Source organism: Saccostrea echinata, unplaced genomic scaffold, assembly GCF_033153115.1.
Source record: "Saccostrea echinata isolate AGI-Se365-2 ecotype Australia unplaced genomic scaffold, CSIRO_AGI_Sech_v1 ptg000049l, whole genome shotgun sequence".
NCBI lineage: Eukaryota > Metazoa > Mollusca > Bivalvia > Ostreida > Ostreidae > Saccostrea > Saccostrea echinata.
The window spans coordinates 2021860-2043444 of NW_026889798.1; the positions used below are offsets into that span (position 1 = coordinate 2021860).

The following is a 21585-nucleotide window of genomic DNA, read 5'->3' on the forward strand; positions in this document are numbered from 1 at the left end:
TATGTACTCCACGTCAAATAAATCGTTCCAAGAAAATTTCTACACTTGAAATATATCAACTCTTGATACAAATCTCAACTCTTGAGAAAGTTCATGTGTCAAGGCAATGAAATCCTGATATCCAAAATAATATTTCCAAATACCAATCGTGTTCCCCTCTTGAATTAGCAATTGATTTACAAATACCAGTTCATAACTTAATTTTGATCCAAATGTCAATTCTTGAGTTAATTAATTCACGTTATGTGTCAAAGCAATGTATTCTTGATTTCAAAATACTTTCTCCAAATAGCAATCGAGTTCTACTCTTGAATTAGCAGTAGATTTACAAACACAAATTCATATTTATTTCTTGATGTATGCTAACAGTTACGGACTTGGCTATGAAAGAACGCAGGAAATGGCGCTCGCCACCTTCGATGGGAGACTATAGATGTTCACATTCACTTTCGGCATTAAAACATAATTAACTGTACTAAAAAGCAATACTTGGGTATGGTTGTGTACAACAAACACATTGGATCTTAAATAATTACCTTGAGATAATTTGTTGACAGAATATATCAGTTCTTTCAGGCACGATGTTCTACGATGATCTTCTCCTTGTTGATAAACAAGATAGCGTGGCGCGTATGGATACAGAGAAATAGTGCGCTCCATCGTATCAAAATTGTAAATACACAAATTTTTTGCTTGAGAAATATTACTTTTCACAAATTTGGAATTAATGTTTAATCTGATATAAAATTGCTTTTAGATATAACTGTTCTTAAGCATGGAACATGGTAAAAATGTGAACTATTTTTTGATAGGAGATAAATTGCCTAATTAGCATAATTTTCAGACAGCGATGAGACTACTGCGATTCTCTGTTACCCACAATTCCCCAAAAGTAGATCATGACTTCTCCTGTCAAAGTTAGACTGGCCTGCCTGTCTGATATGCGAATAAACAATTGATTCTAAATTTTCAGGCGTACTGCTGTTTATAATTGGGACATTAACAGATCAGTAAGCTCCTATCACATTACATGACCTACATTAATCAGCAGATCGCATTATTGTATGATTATTTCCCATGCTGTATCGTCGAGCAGCGGCGATAGATGGCGCTTCACTCAAGCCAGGAATCCCTGGCTTCAATGGCGGTGATCACCTGCCTCTTTCGTACGATAGAAAATGCGAATGAATACGACATCAGAGGTTTTCTTTTGTACAATCCATTTCTGCTTTTTTATAGATGGTGGGTTAAAACGTTGACAAATAAAAAATAATTGTGATCTTCTCTACGAACCCAAACACCAGTCTGAGATTTCTTCTGAGTTGTGGACTTTGTTTTATATCGAAAGGTTAAAAGTTAAGATTTCATAAATTCTTCTTAAACTCGATTATTTTTGAGTGAACAGATATGGATCCTATATCATTTTCAAAGTGAATTGGAACAGCTTTTACACTGCATTAGCATATCTGGCGAAAAATTTCTTACATTGAAAAACAGAATGATTTTGTAAATGGTAGTGATTACAAATGGGCGCCATTGAACTGCAGGCTGACATACGAGGCTGACTTACGTCACCTCGAAAAACTGACGTCGATTATTTGAAATGCTTTATACTTACAGCTTTTTTGAATGACCTGTAAATGACTTTGTTGACAGACTTTGGAATGTTAGAATGAGAACACAGGTGAGACTAAACGAGATCTGTAATTGACTTCCTGTTTAGAGATAAATATAGGTATCGATTTAAATACTGCCCTACTCAAATATACTGAGTATATGCATAGGCACTTCTTTCTTATACGGGTCACCAACTATTTATGGTGGGTGCCCCGTATACGAAACAAGTGCCTGTGGCATATTGATAATAAATAATCGTATGTTCATGATAATTATGTATTTACTGTGAACATATAATTCAGAATCCTTTAACACAAAATTGAGAGATAATTTTTGCAACTGAAATTATTTTCACATGCACCTGATGAATGGGACGTTAACCCCCACCCCCTTCTGAAAATTTAGACATACATGTATTCACGATTACGCATCAAAAATACATTAATTCCTACTAGCATGTCGTACCATATTCCGATATCTAAAATCATTTTCCGTTTTTGTTAAGTACCATTTTATATACCACAGGCACCTGACGAATGGCACATATAGGTGTAACGTAAGAGACTTGCTGATCTACATCTCCCTGAACTGTCTCTTGCATAAATTTTAGTGGTAATGCTGTATCAACGTTGAAAATCTCCCTATAAGCGGGGCATTCTGTGTGTTTACAAGACCTTTAGTATTTTTATATACGGCGGAGGGGCAATCCACCCGAGTCAAAAAATTTCCAACCCAGAAATTTCTTCTTGACAAGCGAAAAACCAAACCAAACAAAAAACCAAATGCACGTCCCCAGACATGAAAACCTTATTTGTAGCGAAGGGGGGGGGGGGGGTCAAGAGCCATTTTTTATTTGCTGAAGTATAAACATTTAATAACTCTGCAAATTCAAGTGGGTATAGACCCCCCTCTAGATCCGCGCATGGGATTCGTGTAATTGGTTATCAAGGGTAAAGAGAACAATTATCTAAGATTAAAAAAAAACTTCAATAAATGGCTAATTGAGCCCCAAACTCGGGTCTGAAGCTTGAACCTATGGGTCATCAAATTCAGTTTCTGTAAAAGATATACTGCTCCTACTCAAAATACCAACAGTTTTACTGTTTGTTTTCAGGAAGTAAGAAGACTTTTGAAGATTGTATTAATTTTGATTGTTTTGGCCCCTTCCCTCAGGCCCCAAGGAGGCTGAGACTATGGAATTCATGATTTCTGTTCCCTCCATTAAGCATAGGTGTTATACACCTGAATTGGTCTAGATTAAATGCTTCTCATCAGCCTTTCCAGAGATGATGATAATATTCAAAAGCAGATGATACAAAATGCAGGACTAGGGATGAAAACAAAGAGTAATAGGTCATCTTTGTGACTCAGGTGACCAAGGAGTATCAATAATAATTCATTGTTTACATTATGAGTGTCACATTTGACCAAATGACCGAACAATCCATTAGTGTTCTTCTTCTACATCAACCAGGAATATGTACTCCATATATGGTAAATATGCAGTCTGTAATTTGAAACATTGTAAATATTGCATCAAATCAAAGACGATAAAAGGACAGAGTGACTTACATTTTAGCATGTGTCCTCATAATAAATCATAAATGCTGAGTAAAATAACAACTCAAAATGTGGGTGCTTTGTGTGCTTTTTCATAGTAAGCATGGGTTGTTCTTTCATTAGTAACAATCTACTATTCATAAAATAAATCACCAATTAACATCAAAGTTTATTAATTTACCTTTAAGTCAATATAAAAAAGTCTGGAGACAATTTTAAATCAAAATTTTAAGCTAGTCTGTCTTTTCTAGTGCTTTCATTCTATCTAACAGAGGAGGGTGTGAGAAGTTAAACATGGAGTACAGCCAGTCTGTGACGGGGAATCCTAGATTGTCTTTATTTAGTTTGATTAAAGCTGATTTCAGTTCCTTTGCATGTCTCAGAGATTTCGCGAAGAAATCAGCCTGGAACTCACAATGTCGGCTGTAGATTATCATTAGGAAACCCAGGACCTGGAATGAAGATTTTTTACAGGTATACATATTGGATTTCTTTAATATTCAAAAGATATATAATCATTTGCAATTCTATTTTATCTGTTAAAGAGTTCAAACTTTTTCCATCCTTAAAAGTAGTAGGAACTACTGAATAACTTATTTTCATACTTATGATCAATCATATCTATTCGGGATACTTTCTTTCGTCATTAATCTAGTACTACATGTACATATACATGTGGAAACATTTTCAGGTAAGATACGCAATTACTTTTTTAATTATATAATCTATATTGTTTCTCATTCCAAAAGGTTTTTTTAACAAAAATCATAGTGCATCTACCTTGTACCAAGAATCTACTTTGAAGTCTATCACATTGCCTTGGGAATGTTATAAATTATTATAATTGCACATTCTGGTAATTGCTTTCTTTACTTGATTTTTTTTTTCTCACTGTTATGTGATACATCAATGATATTCACTCCCTCTCACAGTTTTTACACCTCTTAAACACCAACTTTTCCTCCACATAATGAACACATGAAAGACAGATGATAAACTTTCTTCAAAAATCAAAAATAAAACCGATACCATGTTTATTTCATGTAAAATGAATAAGTTGAGCCCGGGTATATTTTTTGTTCAACGTTCCACAATAAAGTCTTAAAATGTGATTTAAAAGTTGTATAGATTTATAGGGGTTGCAGCAAAAAGGTAGAATTTTGAACATCGATCATAGAAAGTTCATAACTTCTTAATATTTTAAAGTTTTACATCTATTTTATTTACAAACAAAATAGGTCAAACATGTATATCAATCTAGGCATTCATTTTTTTTTTTTTTTTTTTTTTTTTTTTTTTTTTTTTTTGGTATCATATCTGTCCTTAAATGAGTTGGACCATCATTCAAAAATAGGACGTGGATGCATTTCTGACCATGCAATGCTTCAAAACCTCTATCAGCATTTGGATACATTTCACAAATTAATACATACCTCGTGATAAGGTTGGAAGATGAACTGAAATATGATCATGAGACCGATAAGTGTTGGCTCCGTGTCAAATCCAAATGCTCAGTAAATCACCACTTTCTTTGATAACATGGCAAACACCATGAAACAAAGGAACAAGTTGAGCTAGAAAATAAAAAAAAAATCTTTTTTACTTAATACTGTAAATGTTCCATTTCAGTTGTAAATTAGGTTCATATTATTTCATTCAATGCGCTGGAAATATTGTAATTTAATCACTGAAGAAACAAAAGGCCCAAGGGCCACAATGTTCACCTAAGTCAGTATGTCAAGCTGTTCTTCCGATTTTTTCTATTATATATTCCTATGTAAAACATTAATCCCTATTGTAACCCCACCCTACACCCAAGTGTCACGATTTTTATTGATGTAGCCCAACCCTACCCCTAAGTGTCATGATTTGAACAAATTAGAATCTACACTACCTCAAGATACTTCAATATCAATGTGATTTAACATTACTTTGCTGTTCATGAGAAAAAAGATTTTTGAGATTTTTTTCCTATATATCCACATGTTGAAAACTCTTATAGAGCATTGTGGCCCTACCCTACCCCCCGGGGAAGGGGGGGTTCATGATTTGAACGAATTTGAATATACACTACTTACAGTATATCAATATGACTAATTATGGCTTTGCTGTTCTTGTGAAGAAGATTTTTTAAGATTTTTCCCTATATACATTCCTATGTAAAACTTTGATCCCCAATTGGGCCCCATCCCACCCTAACCCCATGGTCATGATTTAAACAAACTTGAACCTCCACTACCTTAGGATGGTTTCATATTAATAAGACTAATCATGGCTTTGCTGTTCTTGAGAAGAAGATTTTTGAAGATTTTTCCTACATATTCCTATGTAAAACTTTGATCCCCCACCGTGTCCCCATCCTACCCTGTGGGTTCATGATTTGAATAAACTTGAATCTATACTATGTAAAGAACGTTTCATATAAGTTTGAAACTTTTTTGGTCCAGGGGTTTTTGAGAAGAAAATTTTTATAAGATACCCCAAAATTCTCACCAATTCTTAATTATCTCCCCTTGAAAGAAGGTGTGGCTCTTCATTTGAACAAACTTGTGATCCTCTTTACCTAAGGATGCTTTGTGGCAAGTTTGGTTGAAATTGGCCCCGTGATTCTGCAGAAGAAATTGAAAATGTGAAAAGTTTACAGATGGACGTAGGATGGACAAAATGTGATCAACTAAGCTAACTTGAGCTTTCAGCTCAAGGGAGCTAATAAAAAATATTTTGTTTCCTAAAGCTACACCAATTCACGATGTTTTTAAATCCATTTGACTTCATATTATACATTACGAGGATATATATTCAAAAGTAAACAATCTTAAAATCTTCTTTTCTAGAATTCAATTTTGTCACAAGTATGTCATTGAACATAGAGAAAATTTATAACATACACAAAAGATTAAATAATTGATAGTTTTCCCTCGAAATAATATGAGTTTTACCTGACTAATAAAGAAGTTCTTTAGAACATGGTTTAGTTTCCAGTGTCCTAGCTCATGGGCTAACACAGCCAGAATTTCCTCTGTATTACATCCTGTCTTTTTCTTTGGCTTCTCCTCTGCTGGCTTTTCGTCAGATTTTGGCTCTTCTGTCACTTCCTTCTCTTCTTTTGAGTCAGTCTGTAAAGGAATGTCAGAAAAATATATAAGTTTGAGCATGTGCTCATTGTGACAGCTCTAACTCTGAACAACATACAAAAATGTGAATAGACATGAAAATGAACGACATACAAAAATGTGAATAGGTATTAAAATGGTTACAAGAATAAATATCTCACTATTTCAGCAATTAAAAAACTGGTTTTACTGACACAGTACAAAGGATTTCAATCTTTTCAATTGAGTATGTGCTTTGATGACCCCAAGCAATTAAAATTTCCAATAAACAGGTACATACTCTGCTGTTTCACAATTTTATGTATTGGCACTTTGAAATGAACCTTCTGGTCAAGGTTCCTCCCCTACATGTAAGAGGGGGTTAGAAGGAATACCAGAATAACCAGGGAATTATGTCATTACATGCTGGGAAATTTCCCTGCTCCCAGGTCTTGAGACAACCCTGGAAATGGATAATCTTTACAAATTTTGCATATAAGGAGTAAAAAAGGGCAAAATTAAAACCCATTCAAAATAAGTTTTCTTTTAAAATGCTTGTACAATAAGTACAGTGTATAATATGTGATCAATTACAATTATTTCTGCAAAATTATCCAACGCAAAAGAATTCAGTAGCAAAATTTTCTAGTTCAAATTACATATATAGCCTTTCATGTACAGTGAAACCTGTCTTATCTGACATGCTGCATGCGGGAAATAAAATCGATGTTGGATTAGATAGTGTGTTGAATATTTCTGAGCATTATGATTAGTGTCAAATGACTTTATCAAAAAAATCATTTTCATTAGGTTAAGAGTACACTTGAAATTAATTGTCCAAGTGTTTGCATATAATTGTGTGTTTCTTTGTTGTATAAAAAATACCTTCGGCTGATTAGCATTTCTTTGAAAAACAGTGCTTGTGATAACATTAGTAGACTCTGTAGTAATATACAACGATTTTTTTAACTGGACAAAACAGATGAAACTGTCGATCACTTCAATATGTTGCAATTTAATTTTTAGCATTTTATTTACTAATAGTAGGAATAAAAGTAAATGTTTTATCTATACCTTCTAAACACAGTGGTATTATTATTTCCAACGCTACATTTCTCTCCGATTTTTATCCATCATTTACTTCTCAACAAAAACTGTGCGATTAATACCGTCACATGACTTTTCATACAAATGGGAGACGTAACTCTAAAACATTGCGATAGCGATTGAATTCTAATCAAACAAACATAGATTTTAAGATTAAATGAGCAACTTAAAGTGGTATTTTTTGCTCCCAGCAAATCTTTTATGTGCACAGCCTCGCTTAATTCAGTGTATATTAACCCAGAAATGAAACATTTTCTATTAGACAACATGTTGCTTTCAAATTGTATATTGTCTACATGTTACACAGTAGTTCGCCGTACTCATTTTTTTCTGCGACATGGCTTTATGAAGAACTCTGAATGCCTGTTTGGTTTTAATTTCAAGCTTAAAATCTTAGAATTTTTTATTCTGTAATGAAAAGGCGATATTAATATCTTGTACTCTTTTTATTTTCTGTCATGTGGATGCTTTTTTTCATTGCGAGAATAAAATTGATAACAACAAAGAGAACTGATTGCCTAATTTTTAAATTCAAAAACTGATCATTAATTGCTTACATAAACACTTTCAAACTCGTACATGTAATTAATTACTCTCTAAGTAGACCAATCTTGTGGCCAAACGTGACAATTGTGTTACCTGGCCAGCGGCTTATTTTGGTACATTAGAGTTAATTTTTCGGATTACCCAGGTGAAATCATAATGTAATTATCTAGTTTTGTTGACATAAAAGCGCTGGAATTCTGAATGTGCAGTGGTCGAATATAGAGTGTTTTATTCTATATAAATTATAAAGAATTTTTGGGGAATAAAAAATGAGGTCAGAAAGTCCAGTGTGCCGGATTGCACAGTTGTCGGATTGGACAGTGGGCACTGTATAAGGTCATAATGAAAAATTCCTAGATTCTCATCCAATTTCTTTTTAAATCATGGCAGGTGGGTAAATTTTATTATATTTATTCACTGTACTGATATTTTTGTTGACCTCATTGATTGGTGCTGATTTATCTACATGTACTGAAAACTTACTTTTATTCGCGTGCGAGAAATTTTCGTGAGGTTCGCGAGAGCCTCGTCATTGCGAATATTTCTCGCCGCGAACCGGTTCTTAAAGTCTCTCTTTCTATTAACAACAGATCAAAAAAGGCTTGATCGCAAAAATTAGTCGCCGCGATCTAGTTTATCCCCGGTAAATCGCGAAAAGAAGTCGCGGCGAATAAAAGTTGGTTTACAGTATTACATTGTATATTCAAATAAAAGTGGTAAAGTTCCATTTCATGTATATATCTTTTTTTCCTCATCAGTCTTTATAGCTTTATCTATTAAAACCCTATGTCATTGTAGAGTTCATTTTATGTACATATCTCTTACTATGCAACTGTGCAACCTCTCCAATCTTTAACAACCACTGATCCTTCTTTGATACTCTGATTGAAACACCTTCATGTCAGATGTCAAAATTACACTGACAATTGTGGAATAAAAAAAATGGTTTAGCTGAATACTGATTCCTATCAGAATTAAGACAAATCAATTTGTAAAAAGAGAAATAAAAAATCAAAGCAGCAGTTAAACTAGAACTGTCCAAAAGGGACAAATACCCCCCGCTGGGTTTTTCAGAGAAGGTACCAAATCACTAATGTTTTCTAGATGTGAGAGGTGTTCACAATTTGCTTAAACATTTAGAGTGAAAATTCAATTACTTATTATATTTTTTTTTAATGAATGAAACTAAGGTGCAGCCTAATAAAACATCAATACTAGTAATTACAATGTTTTTTATTACATTGAAAAAAATAGTTTGCAACTATCTGTCATCTTTGTGAGATATGACACTCTGCAAATTGATTGTTGAAAAAAAAATATCATAATTAATTATACAGAATCAAATTGATCTTAATACCTTTATATCAAACTCATTTAAAAAATAAAAGGCTGGTTCCAGTAACTATGTATTTTGACAGACATAAATTACAATTAAGAGACTTAGACAACAGAGATCTTTATTTCTTTCTGCCCAATTCCCAAGAGATATAGATAAGACCTGCTTGATCAGAGATGCCCTAACAGTTTCCCACACTGAACTCATTAATTAATCTTTAACTGGATACATGTCCACTCATTACTCCCAAGGGACAAATGGATTAAACTATCTGCTGTGTAATTTAAAAACTGTTTTTAATACTTTGTGATTTTTTTTAGTTCTAATGAGTAGTTTTAAGCTGTAGTTCACATTTTTGTACAGATGTTCTAGATTCTATGTCTCAAACCTTAGACATGAACCCAAAATGACTAAGTCAATAAAAATGAAATTAAAAAACACCTGTAAAATGCAGAAAAATTATCAAATAATGTTGAAAATACCAGGTGCACATCTTCATATGGTAAATAATAAGTGTACAAATTTTCATACAAATCTATGCAATAGTCTCTGGGAACAGATCCGGACAAAACCACATAATAAAATTGAAAAAAACACCTGTAAAATGCAAAAAAATTATCCAGTCAAGATGAAAATACCAGGTGCACACCTTCATATGGCAAAGAATAAGTGTACAAATTTTCAGACAAATTCTTGCAACAGTTTCCAAGAAATGGTCCGGACAAAATCTCGTCTACAGACAGACGGACAGACAGACAGATGGACAGACAGACGGACGGACAAGCTGATTCCAATATACCCCCCCTAAACTTCGTTTGCGGGGGGTATAAAAATCGAAGTGGGCAGGGATGACAATCTAGGGATTCTTTTATAATGGCCTAACCAAAAAGAAAGAGCTGATGATACACAGGTACATACTTTTTCCTCCTCCTTTTCTGGAGAGTAGGCTTCAATAAGTGTGTCATACAGTACAATCCTCTTATTCTTAAAGAATCCGTAAATTAAGCATTGCTATGAGCTGAACGCTTAGATCCGGAAATTGATAAATAATTTTAATTCTACAAATGTACATGTATATTTAGGTAAAATCAATTTATGAGTCTTTTCAAATATTTATTTAGCACACAATTTTCAATAATGATAACTTGTGAACTCCACTCATGATTTTATAATGCATATTATGACATTTTTTTGTTGGGAAAATTTGTGAAGATTTATTGTTTAAACTTTTGCTATAAATGAATTTTTAAAAATCATGAACAACTACCAATATCTAAGATTTGAAAGATTCAAAACTATTTCTGCTCTTCCTTCGTTAAATGCAAGCAAAAATTGAGCTAATTCTTTGTTCTGGTAAAACTTGAATGCCCTTCTGCATTGGATGCTTTGGCAAATACTGTAGATTCCTTCTTTGTGAGTACTTAATATTATGAAATGACTCTTAGAAACCAAAAAAGGAAGAATATGCATTCACAAGTGGACTGTTGATAAGGAGTTTTAATATGTATTTTAGTTTCATAAAAATAAAAGTGAGTTATTTTTTTGAGATTTATATGCTTCTCACTAATATGTTCTATTTCCACTATGGAAGAGATATACTTCTTAGTGCGCTCTTCTGTGAAAAAAGTCGGAAAATGTACAAATCTCGTGGGATTTCTGGGACAAACAAAACATTAACAAAAATAACAAAATGCAAATGAAATACTTTATTTTTGTGATCTTTTTATACATCAAGAGTGGGAATGACAACGATATCAATTTATATCTATTGTTAATCGTATGTATCTATTTATCGTATGGTACATCTAATACCATACACATGCCTCGGAAATGTAGTGTTATTTATTAATGGATGATAAATTTAGGGTTCTCGCTCTCTTACATATCTCTTTTAGTTCTTCTATTCTTTAATTGGAATGACAAATACATTTAACATTTAAAATTGGATTGAGATTGGCATGTTTTGTATTATCCCCAACACCATATGCCGTCCCAGTCAGATGACCAAACACGCCTCTAATTTTGAAGAGTTCACTAATGGAAATCAAACGTCTTACACGATAATTAATTTCTTGGTGCATGTTTAGGAATCAAGACAGCATTGGTAAGGTGAGCTAAATTTTCATTCGCTATACTGCTTTAACAGTTTTATGTATTTATTGGTAGCTGATATATCTCTCTCCTTACCTTCTACAACATAGAGTTTAGTGAGAGGGAATTCAATGCTTGCTGCCAGCTGTTCGATCTTGGTCCGGAGTTCCCCATCAGGCAGCGGAGTGAACTTGTCAAATAGTGGAGCAATGAAATCAGCATAAATGGTGATCAGAAACTAAGGGATTAGAAACAGGAAATATAGTGTTAAATTACATGTAGTTTGACTTGAAAAAATACTGAAATAGATTGTGAACCTTAATTTGTGGTCAATTGAAAATCTTTGCATATTGTCTTTCTTGTACACTTCAAATGAAGAGGGAAGAATACCCACATTTTCAGTACTCCAAATTCGTTTTTATTTCATTCATCAATTCATCAACATATTCAAAGGACTGATAAAATTACATAAAACTAAACCAAAATCCAGTGTGTAACTTGATAAACTAAAATCCTTAAACTATTCTTAAAGAATTTGGCAAAATACCAGTGACACAGCCAGCATAAATCCCCAGGCGTATATGAAGAAATAGTCGCCCCCGATCTTGGTCTGTATCTTATCAAGATCCACTCACATAAATCAGCTTTGCAAGCGTTTAAAGGAAAATGCGGAAAACCAGTCGAGACAGACAGACGGACCGCTAGATGGGCAGCCAGACAGACGGACGAGGTGATTCCCATACAACTTTCTGTACGAGGAATAATAAATTGTAAAGGAAAACATGTATTGTGACATCGTATACATTTTCATTTATCCTGATACATCTGTAAATCATTGCATCATAACTCATAACAAGCTATTTCTTTTTATACTTACAGTTTTTTTAATGAGCTATAAATGACTTTGCCGACAGACTGACTTTGGAATGTCAGGATGAAAAACCAGGTGAAATTTGAACGAGATTTTTAATTTACTCTCTGGTTGAAGATTAATGTAGGTATCGATTTAAATACCTAACATTCTTTAATATATACTGAGAATATTGATCGTAAATAATCGTATACCCTGCTGTTAACTTATATGATAGATTTGTTGACATGTTTACAATGAACCTATAATGCAGAATCATTTTACACTAAATCAATAGATAATTTTGATAACCGTTGAAAATGGATATTAGACCACCTTATTTAAAATTAATTATAGGAAGTACGTTCCTCAGGTTTTGAAAATTAGCAGTTACATAATTGAAAATGCAAACCAAAATTAACTGAGTTTATGAAGTAATGTGTATTCGCCTATGTTACTATTTTTAAAGATCATCATTGTAGTTAATCATATTACAGTGTATATAGGAAACTTGTTTTTAAATGTTTTTAGGAAAAGTTAGTAAAAGCAACAATTATGCATTTTCTAATTGAAACAAGATGAACAAGTTTATTTCAGAATTTAAAAAAAAATTGAGGCACATGCATGCAAGTATTCGGAAAAATTAAATGATTTTTTGTAGAATTTAATCGATTAAATTCTATTAACTTCATTACAGGATTGGCTATACAAAATATTTAGTTCATCATGAAATGAATCTTAAAAAGGAATCGCAAACTTCATGAAAGCCGAATACAATTCTAAATTATTAAGAAGTATAAATAGGGCGTAACAGATTAATATACATAATAACATATGTATGGAATTGCGCTGGGGTCAATATATTGCAGGGCAACGCAAAAAAATTTGAGTTATCTTAAATTTTGACAAATCATGCTCATTGGGAGGGCCCAACTAAAAATAACATGTTACAAACATCGTAGACAGCTAGGTAACATAACCACTGCATACACTAAATATTCATATCTACAAGTAATTACGCTATGTGTTTTTTTTTTTTTTTTTTTTGGGGGGGGGGGGGTCATATTCTATGATCTTTGGGTCTTCTCGCATTTTTTTTTTACTTTTTCGTCGTTTTGTTGCGTATAATGCACACAAATCATGTTTTAATTTTGTGGAAAGATGCCCCAGTGATAGAAAAACATTTGTTCTTTTTAAAAGATGATTGGCATGGGATCATAAAGTCAGCATTATGAAATGTCCCGAAATAAGTTTGTAATCTTTTCCTTTTATCTTAACTTAAATTAATATTTTTTTCTATGATTATGTATATACAAATATTTAATTTTACATTATTTCTCAACTGTGTATAAAGTGTACAGGATAGCCATACCAACATGCTATTCTTAACATACCATATTAAAATTGAAGAACAAATTTGAACATTGTGGTTATATTAAAAAAAAGTATGACCACAGCATGTTGCCTTTTAAAAATATTTGTATTTGGAAAAACATCATCCGATATCTACTGTTTCAAAACGCAGCTAGGTTAAGGACTCCCATATCTACGTCAGCCTATGCAGAGGTTTGGGAGAGCTATTATGACGTCACGTTAAAACAATACAAATGAATCTCGATGAATAAATACTATAATCTTCTTTTTAAAACACACGGAATACTTTCGTTTCTCATAAATGTTATAAAAATAAATGGATGTGCAACTTATCTTGCCATAATAGCACTTAACGTATGCAGAATGAAAGCGAGCTTGATCTCGCTGTACTTACTGAGATGACGTCATTTCTTAGTTTGACACGCAGTTTCTCTGTATTTGAGGCGTGGATCAAACTTTTATCGTGGCTTGTAAAAATTAAAATAAACACGAAACATACGTAGGCAGACAAAAAGAGAGACATATTCTGTAATATATTAATCCACATTTTATTGTCAAACTAAATTGATAATGTGTAGACTTTATATATAGCCGTAGGGAGCACATTTGTACAGTAACTTGCTAGAATTAGGGGTCCAGCCCCTCAAAAAAATCAAAAGTTCAACGATAACCGTTTCACTATAAATTCTGAATTTTTAAACACGTGTAGCCATTATTCCTACTATTCTGAAAAGTGCTGGGAGCTGGTTGTACATTGTTAATTTATTCCGCAATCTAACATTATTCCAATGCGTATTACATTTTTGTCTGGAGTTTATAGAAAGACGGCTAAATTTTAAACAATTCTCAAGCATGAGGAAGTTGCTCCCAGCACTTTTCGGGTTAAGGAATTTGTCTCAAAGAGAACAAAATAAATTTTATAGCGGAAAAATGCCCGTATATCGTTGAACTTTTACGATCTTTGTAGTAGTACATATATGGTCCAATTTTAAACCTGTCACGTGACAAACAGCTGATGTAAGCGATGTCACTTTGGCCGAACTCAGCAGAGACCCGATATATACAAATACAATCAAGACAATTCACATTTATCAAAACTACTGCTGTTAAAAAAATATTAAAATTGTATTCATTTTCCCTGAACATATAAAGGCGTATATTTCATGGACGTCCTTAACCTAGCTGCGAATGTTCTGCAAAAAACTGTAAAACCTGTGACATTTTCATAACTCATACTTCTTTTACTGGTATTCTTACTGGACAGAGCCTCTATACCAAAACTTGGGAAAATTTGAACTCTAAATCTTCTAATGTTGTATACGGAATAGAATGTAATCTATGTGGACTTGTTTATGTTGGTGAAACCAAGGGTTCACTTAATAAAAGAATATCAGGACACAAATTTAACAATGGGGACCAACAGCTTCTATACAAGCATTATAATTTACCTGATCATGATATTTTGTCAATGAAAGTTCGAATTCTAGAAAAGATTCACCATCATACAAACAGCCCATCAGTGCGTACACCTTTCCGTAAACAACGAGAAGAATATTGGTTTAGAAAACTAGGCACGGCCTTCCCCTATGGATGCAATGACAATGTCGATTACTTTGGAAATCTTTCCAGTCTACAGTGTAACAATATAAATGTGATGGGACTATTTAACCATATACAGAGACACAAGCGTAGTCATGGGCATCGATCTTATAATAAACCTTTAATACACGATGTCTCTTTTGATTCATTACTACCTTATGTACGCAAGTTGTAACAAGACATGTGCATGTGTTGAGAAAGTCGGATAAGTCGATTGCGATTATTAGGAAATGCTAATACAATATAAAATACATGTACCTATAATATTAGATCTAAGGTCTGCCATTCAGATGGTACATTATGCCGGAAGCCCACTTGTCCACAGGGCCCGCGCGCTACTCCAAAATTTATAAGGTAAATCAAAAACATATTTCTAAAGCAAGTGTTCGTGCTCCTCAAGATCTATGTGAAAAAAAGAGGGTTACCTCACTCCGAAGTTTTGTTTCCATACCTGTGTTCCCACACATAAGTATGTACATGTATATTGTGATGAAGGAATAAAAATAGGTAGCTCATAAATCAATCTCCTATAGAATGTATAAAAAAAAATAATCATTTAGTATTTATATACAAATTTCATAAAAGTACATGGATATATGCATAAACAGACCTAAAACATGCAATAAAACTTGTAAATAATTACCGAATTTAACATCTCCCCATAAAAATAGAAGAAAAGATTAAAATAGTTGTATACTTTTTGGTAATACAGAAAAAGGATTCTAGAAAATACAGTGAATTTTAAAAGTATAAACATACCATGTTTGCAAATTAATGCAAATTAAACTTGAAAATATTCTGGCATTCATTCATTCATTATTTATTTCCCCATAATAGGTTTTGGGGAGTGGGCTTCGGAATGTCCCCGGACTAGTGAGTAATTCGCCTTTGAAACCTTCGAACTGGTACTATGAAACCGTATATTAATAAAATTTTTAGAAATGCTGCAAATGAAATTCAGAAATATTTTCTCCAACTACCTCTTAAATAAAGGTGGGGTATTATGCTTATACTCTGTAAAGTATGGGTATAGGTAACTTTCAAATTCACTTTGTCATGCTGTGTATATAGACATAACCGTTAAACTCTATTCATGACTGTCCCACGATATATTAATCTATCACTTTTTGATATTGTTTATTCTACCTTTTCCTCATTTCAGCGCATTAATTTTTTCTTAGTAAGTTTAATATGAGGATTAATCATACACTTTCCTATTTGTAAAATTTTCTTGATACACACAGGGAAAGTAAAAACTCAACAAAGACCTTTTTCATCTGATACAATGCAGAAGTACAAGTAATTATCTCAGCCATAATTAATGCATGCAGGTTAGTGAATTTGTAATTTCTAATTCGTCTGAACGAATTTCTAATATGTCCAAATAAATATCTAATTGGTCCGAACGATTTTCTAATTCGCCGGAACGAATTTCTAATTCGTCCGTGCGAATTTCTAATTTGTCCGAACAAATATATATATCTTCGTCAAAACATTTTTTGTTTTCATTTGATCATCCAGCGGCGCCGTATAATAACTCTCCACTGTAGTAAAATTAAAATCTCTTGGAATTTTCAAATGCTAAAATATACATGTATGCAAGACATTTTCAAAACTGTTTAGAAATTACAAGATAATTATAAACATTTTTGTATGTTACAGAGTTACAAAATCAGATATTTGAGAAACGTATTTTACATGCAGTCCAACATTGTTAACAAAACCCCATGGAACCAAGAAAAAACTTCAAGGAACCCGATGATTCGAGATATCCAGGTTAAAATACAAAACAAAAAATTGGCATCGACATATCCATGCATGTACATATTAAAGATGCTAGTATTAAAGTTAGTACATCAAAGTTCAACGGTAATTTATTCTATTTTGGTCCCAATTCTTTTAGATGCATTTTAGATGCATGTATTCTCTAGGCCCTACAAATTCATGTAACTATAATCTTTTCTTTTAATTACATTTACATTACATATGTCTGTAGATTCTTTTTAAAATTTGTTGTATATGAATAGATTTACGCCGCTTTACAAAACGTAAACAGCGGTAAAGAAGGGCATGCGCCGACTATAAAGTTAGGCACAGAATACCGACTTTTTATGAAACGGGTTGCGCTAGAACTAAGGGTAATAGGTTCAATGTTTTTCTTTGTTTATATGTATAGAAAAAAAAAGAATTTTAAGAATATATATATATATATATATATATATATATATATATATATATATATATATATATATATATATATATATATATATATATATATATATATATATATATATATATATATAAGTATTTTGAGGATTTTTTAGCTTTGAGTAACCTTGGTACTAAAATAATACATAATTTTGACATTTTGGCAAGCTAACTGCTCAAAACAATCGTTTATTTGCACTTGATATTGACTTTTATACGCAGTGTTTTAATTTTCACTGACAGATGTATTTATGGCGGGGAGGGGTTTCCTCAACAATTATAGGACTTCTTCATACACGGACTCTATACTTTCATGCGTCGGAAGCAATAAAAAAAATGAAGTGGATGGGAAGGGGTTGACTTATAATGTTCAAACTATACCGTGAATAACTTTGAGAGCCCTAGATTGCTGAATAAATGCATAAATTGATATTGAACGTCAGGTTAACACAAATTATACGATGGAACATTTATTTTGAGCAGACTTAAATACTCTACTGAACAACTGCCTTAAGAAAATTTTAAAGATCTGTATTTAGATGTGTCACATTACTAATTAACATACATTAAAGGTGTATACAGATAAATATGTAATCAAAACTTATTACATAAAAATTTACTTTAATGTGATATTGCTCTTTATGTAAACAGATGCAGAACCCGGAAAATATAGTAATATGAAACTAGATGCTGTCATGAGACAGTAATACCCACACTAAGGTGTTTGCCTCTAAATACACACTCCTTCATATTGGACTTACCAAGGGAAAAGCCAAAATAATTCTATAATTTACACAGTACATGTATTCGTCAAATCGAGCATTAAATGCTCAGCTGATCATGTGACCTATGAGCCTCTTATAGGTACTTCCTTTACTTAATTCATTACCAGTCTGAAATAACAGAATTTAATTAATGATGTAAATTAGGTTTTGATAAAAGGGGGGATATATATTTTTGGTCTATAATTGGAACTTTTTATATTTATTTTCTCAACAACAAATAATATTATTTTAGTACAAAGCGTTTTTGATGAATTTATCAAAATGTGCAAACTTTTTTTTTAGTATTTTATTAGGTAAAAACCTCATACCCAATAAAAATTTTTCACCCCCACCCCCCAACACACACACAGTTTGCCTGTTTTTGGAAATAGGCCTAGATGGCAAAGTTGTGTTAAAACATCGTTTGTTATGATAATTTAAAATCTGTTCTTGTACTGTGCATGTATGTGAACACCTTTTTGAAAATTTCTACATCACATTGGGCTTGCGTCACCCTACTAGTACTAGTACTAGTTTTACCATTATCATCTTAGATTGCACATGGCGCAGTGTGGTGTACACATCATTACATGTATATCAGTAGAAATTAATTCATTTTGTGTTTTAATTGGATTATATTTCATGAAGTTGACAGGATCTAATGACAGTCGGTAAGTATAGATTGGGATAAAATAAACCGAAATGCAAATGGTTAGGTTAAAGTTTAAAAAAGGATCAAAGACAATAGACGAATTTCACATTCTGAAGCGTTATCTCCCGTTGTCAACATTACATTCAGTTACAGGAACAGATCCAGGAATTTTTTTCCGGGGGTGGGTTGGGGGGGGGGGTCCACACCTCAGTCAAAAAAAACTCTGGCTTAGAATTTCCTGAGAAGCAAAATAAAACAAACAAACAAACAAACAAAATAAAAACAATGATTGTGGGGTCCATGTTTTTTAAAGGGGGGAGGGCGTCCAAAGTCATTTTTATTTGCTTCTGTAAATCAGTATATAGTCATATTTAAATAACTCTGCAAATTCCAGGGGGGTCCAATTTCCCTAGCCGCTCCCTGTCTCTGATATGATAAATGATCATGTGACTCCAAAATAGTAGAAAACTTTTCCATTTGACTATGCATAATTTTGTTTCTTGTGTTATTATGTTATGTACATCTAATGGTTTAAGGTTATGAACTCCTGGAGGTCGATCATCCCCACTCTCTTAATGAACTGGAAATGTTCACAATATGACTACATCATATTAAATAAAAGTGCATCAATGATAAGATTGCTTGACATTTCATTCATGAAATTGGATCAACCCAAGTACCCTGCTAGAATTAGGAAAGACAACCATTCAAAGAGATGGACCATTAAATTATTGAATATAATCACATATTTTTTATGTCAAAACAAAGTATTAGTTTGCATACATGAACAAACAGGGGTCTGGGAAGGGGAAGGGGCGAGGGGAAGGAGTTATCTCTTTACGTCTTAATTGTTGAAAACTCCTAAAATGAATGTTAACCTCTAATCCGACTTGTACGTCTTCATTATTTTTAAGTGGTGGTGTCTCTATATGAGTGAAAAATTCCAGATAGGGACATTTAACAACAAACAAAGAAATGACTTAAAAACACAATATACATGTACATGTTTATTAGTCAACAGATATATACTTCTGGTTAGATCTAGTTCTCCCTTGAATCAGAAATGATGACATAAATATTTTAAGAATGATTAAGAGTTGAAAAGGTTGTGCATCTTAAAATTGACTAAGCTCTGTGGTTGAATTAGCTATACCATTTTAGCTTATTTTGCTACTCAAAGCACCTTGATGAACTTTTTTAATCATACTGTTTTCTGAAATGTGCAGTTTTTTCAACATGGAATACATTTTCAGCTTCTGAAAACAATGCATGAAAAAACTGCTTTTCAAATACTTTAGTTCACTTGAGTTTTTCTCGTTTACTGACAACATTTTGTCTGTCATCCATCTGTCCGTCTGTAAACTTTCCTCATTTTGGTCTTCTTCACTAGAACCATTGGGCCAATTTCAACCAACCTTGCCACAAAGCATCTTCGGGTAAAGGGGATTCAAGTTTGTTCAAATGAAGGGTCACACCCTCTTTCAAGGGGGATAATAAAGAATTAGTGAAAATTTTGTGGTATCATTTAACAAAGTCTTATCAAGAACCACTGACTGGGCTCAAAAAGTTGAAACTTTCTTTACATAGACTTAGTGTAGATTCAAATTTGTTCAACTTATGACCCACTGGGGTAGGGTGGGGCCACATATTGGGATCCAAAGATTAACATAAAAATTACAGGGGATTTTTTCCACCATAAACCTTCTTCTCAAGAACAGCAAGCTAGGGCATTATTGTCCCCCGTTTTCGTGAAAGGGACCTAGGGGACATTAAATCTCATTTGTCTGTCAGTCTGTCCATTGGTCAGTCTGTCCGTCTGTCACAATAAATTTAACCTTGGTCATAACTTTTGAATAATAAGAGATAGGGCTTTCATATTTCACATGTACATTACCTACAAGAACTCTAAATATACTATGATTTTTGAACCCATGACCTTGACCTTGAAGTTTGACCTACTTTTCAAAAATTTTAACATTATTTTAAATTGATCATTTTGAAAGAGAAAAGATAGGGCATTCATATACATATATATTATCTGTGACAAGACCTTTCTAAATATATCATGACTTTTGACTCTGTGACATTGACCTTGAAGTTTAACCTACTTTTCAAAAATTTTATATTTCCTTATAACTTTTGATAGAGAAGAGATAGGACTTTCATATTTGACATGTACATTACCTGTAACAAGACGTTTCCGAACATATGCTATGATTTTTTACCCCTTGACCTTGATGTTTTACCTAATTTTCAAAAATTTTAACTTTGGTGATTACTTCTGAATGGCATATGATAGGGCGTGCATATTTGAAACAATATGCCATAAATAATGGCATCCCATCCACTAAGACACGGAAAGCAGGGGACCAGAATTCTTTGAATTTGCTTGTAAGTCATTTTAATATGGAAATATTCTCATATATAGTGTAGATTCAAGTTTTTTATGCCCTGCCATGAATATGGCCGAGGCATATAGTGTTTGTTATGTCCGTCTTCCGTCCTTCCGTCTGTCCTTCTGTCGCGCTTTGCTTTTAGCTCAGTCCAAAGCTCAGTTTCAAAGAAACTATCCAAGATATTTTTATCAAACTGCATCAACATTTTTTGACCTTGACCTTCCTTTGACCTTGACCTCACTTTTCTTAAACTAGTTTTAGCTCAGTTTTAAAGATAACATTAAAGATAGTGCAATTAAACTTCATATGTTGATGCATGCTGATGTAAGCTATTCAACTGCATCAACAATTTTGACCTTGACTTTTCCTTTGACCTTGACTTCACTTTTCTTT

The 21585-nt window shown here is 32.9% G+C and overlaps 1 pseudogene; it reads right to left on the minus strand.

Moving 5' to 3' along the window:
• Positions 1-3319: 3319 nt before the first annotated feature.
• LOC133203257 (CAAX prenyl protease 1 homolog) lies at positions 3320-11954 on the minus strand (annotated as a pseudogene).
• Positions 11955-21585: the final 9631 nt, after the last annotated feature.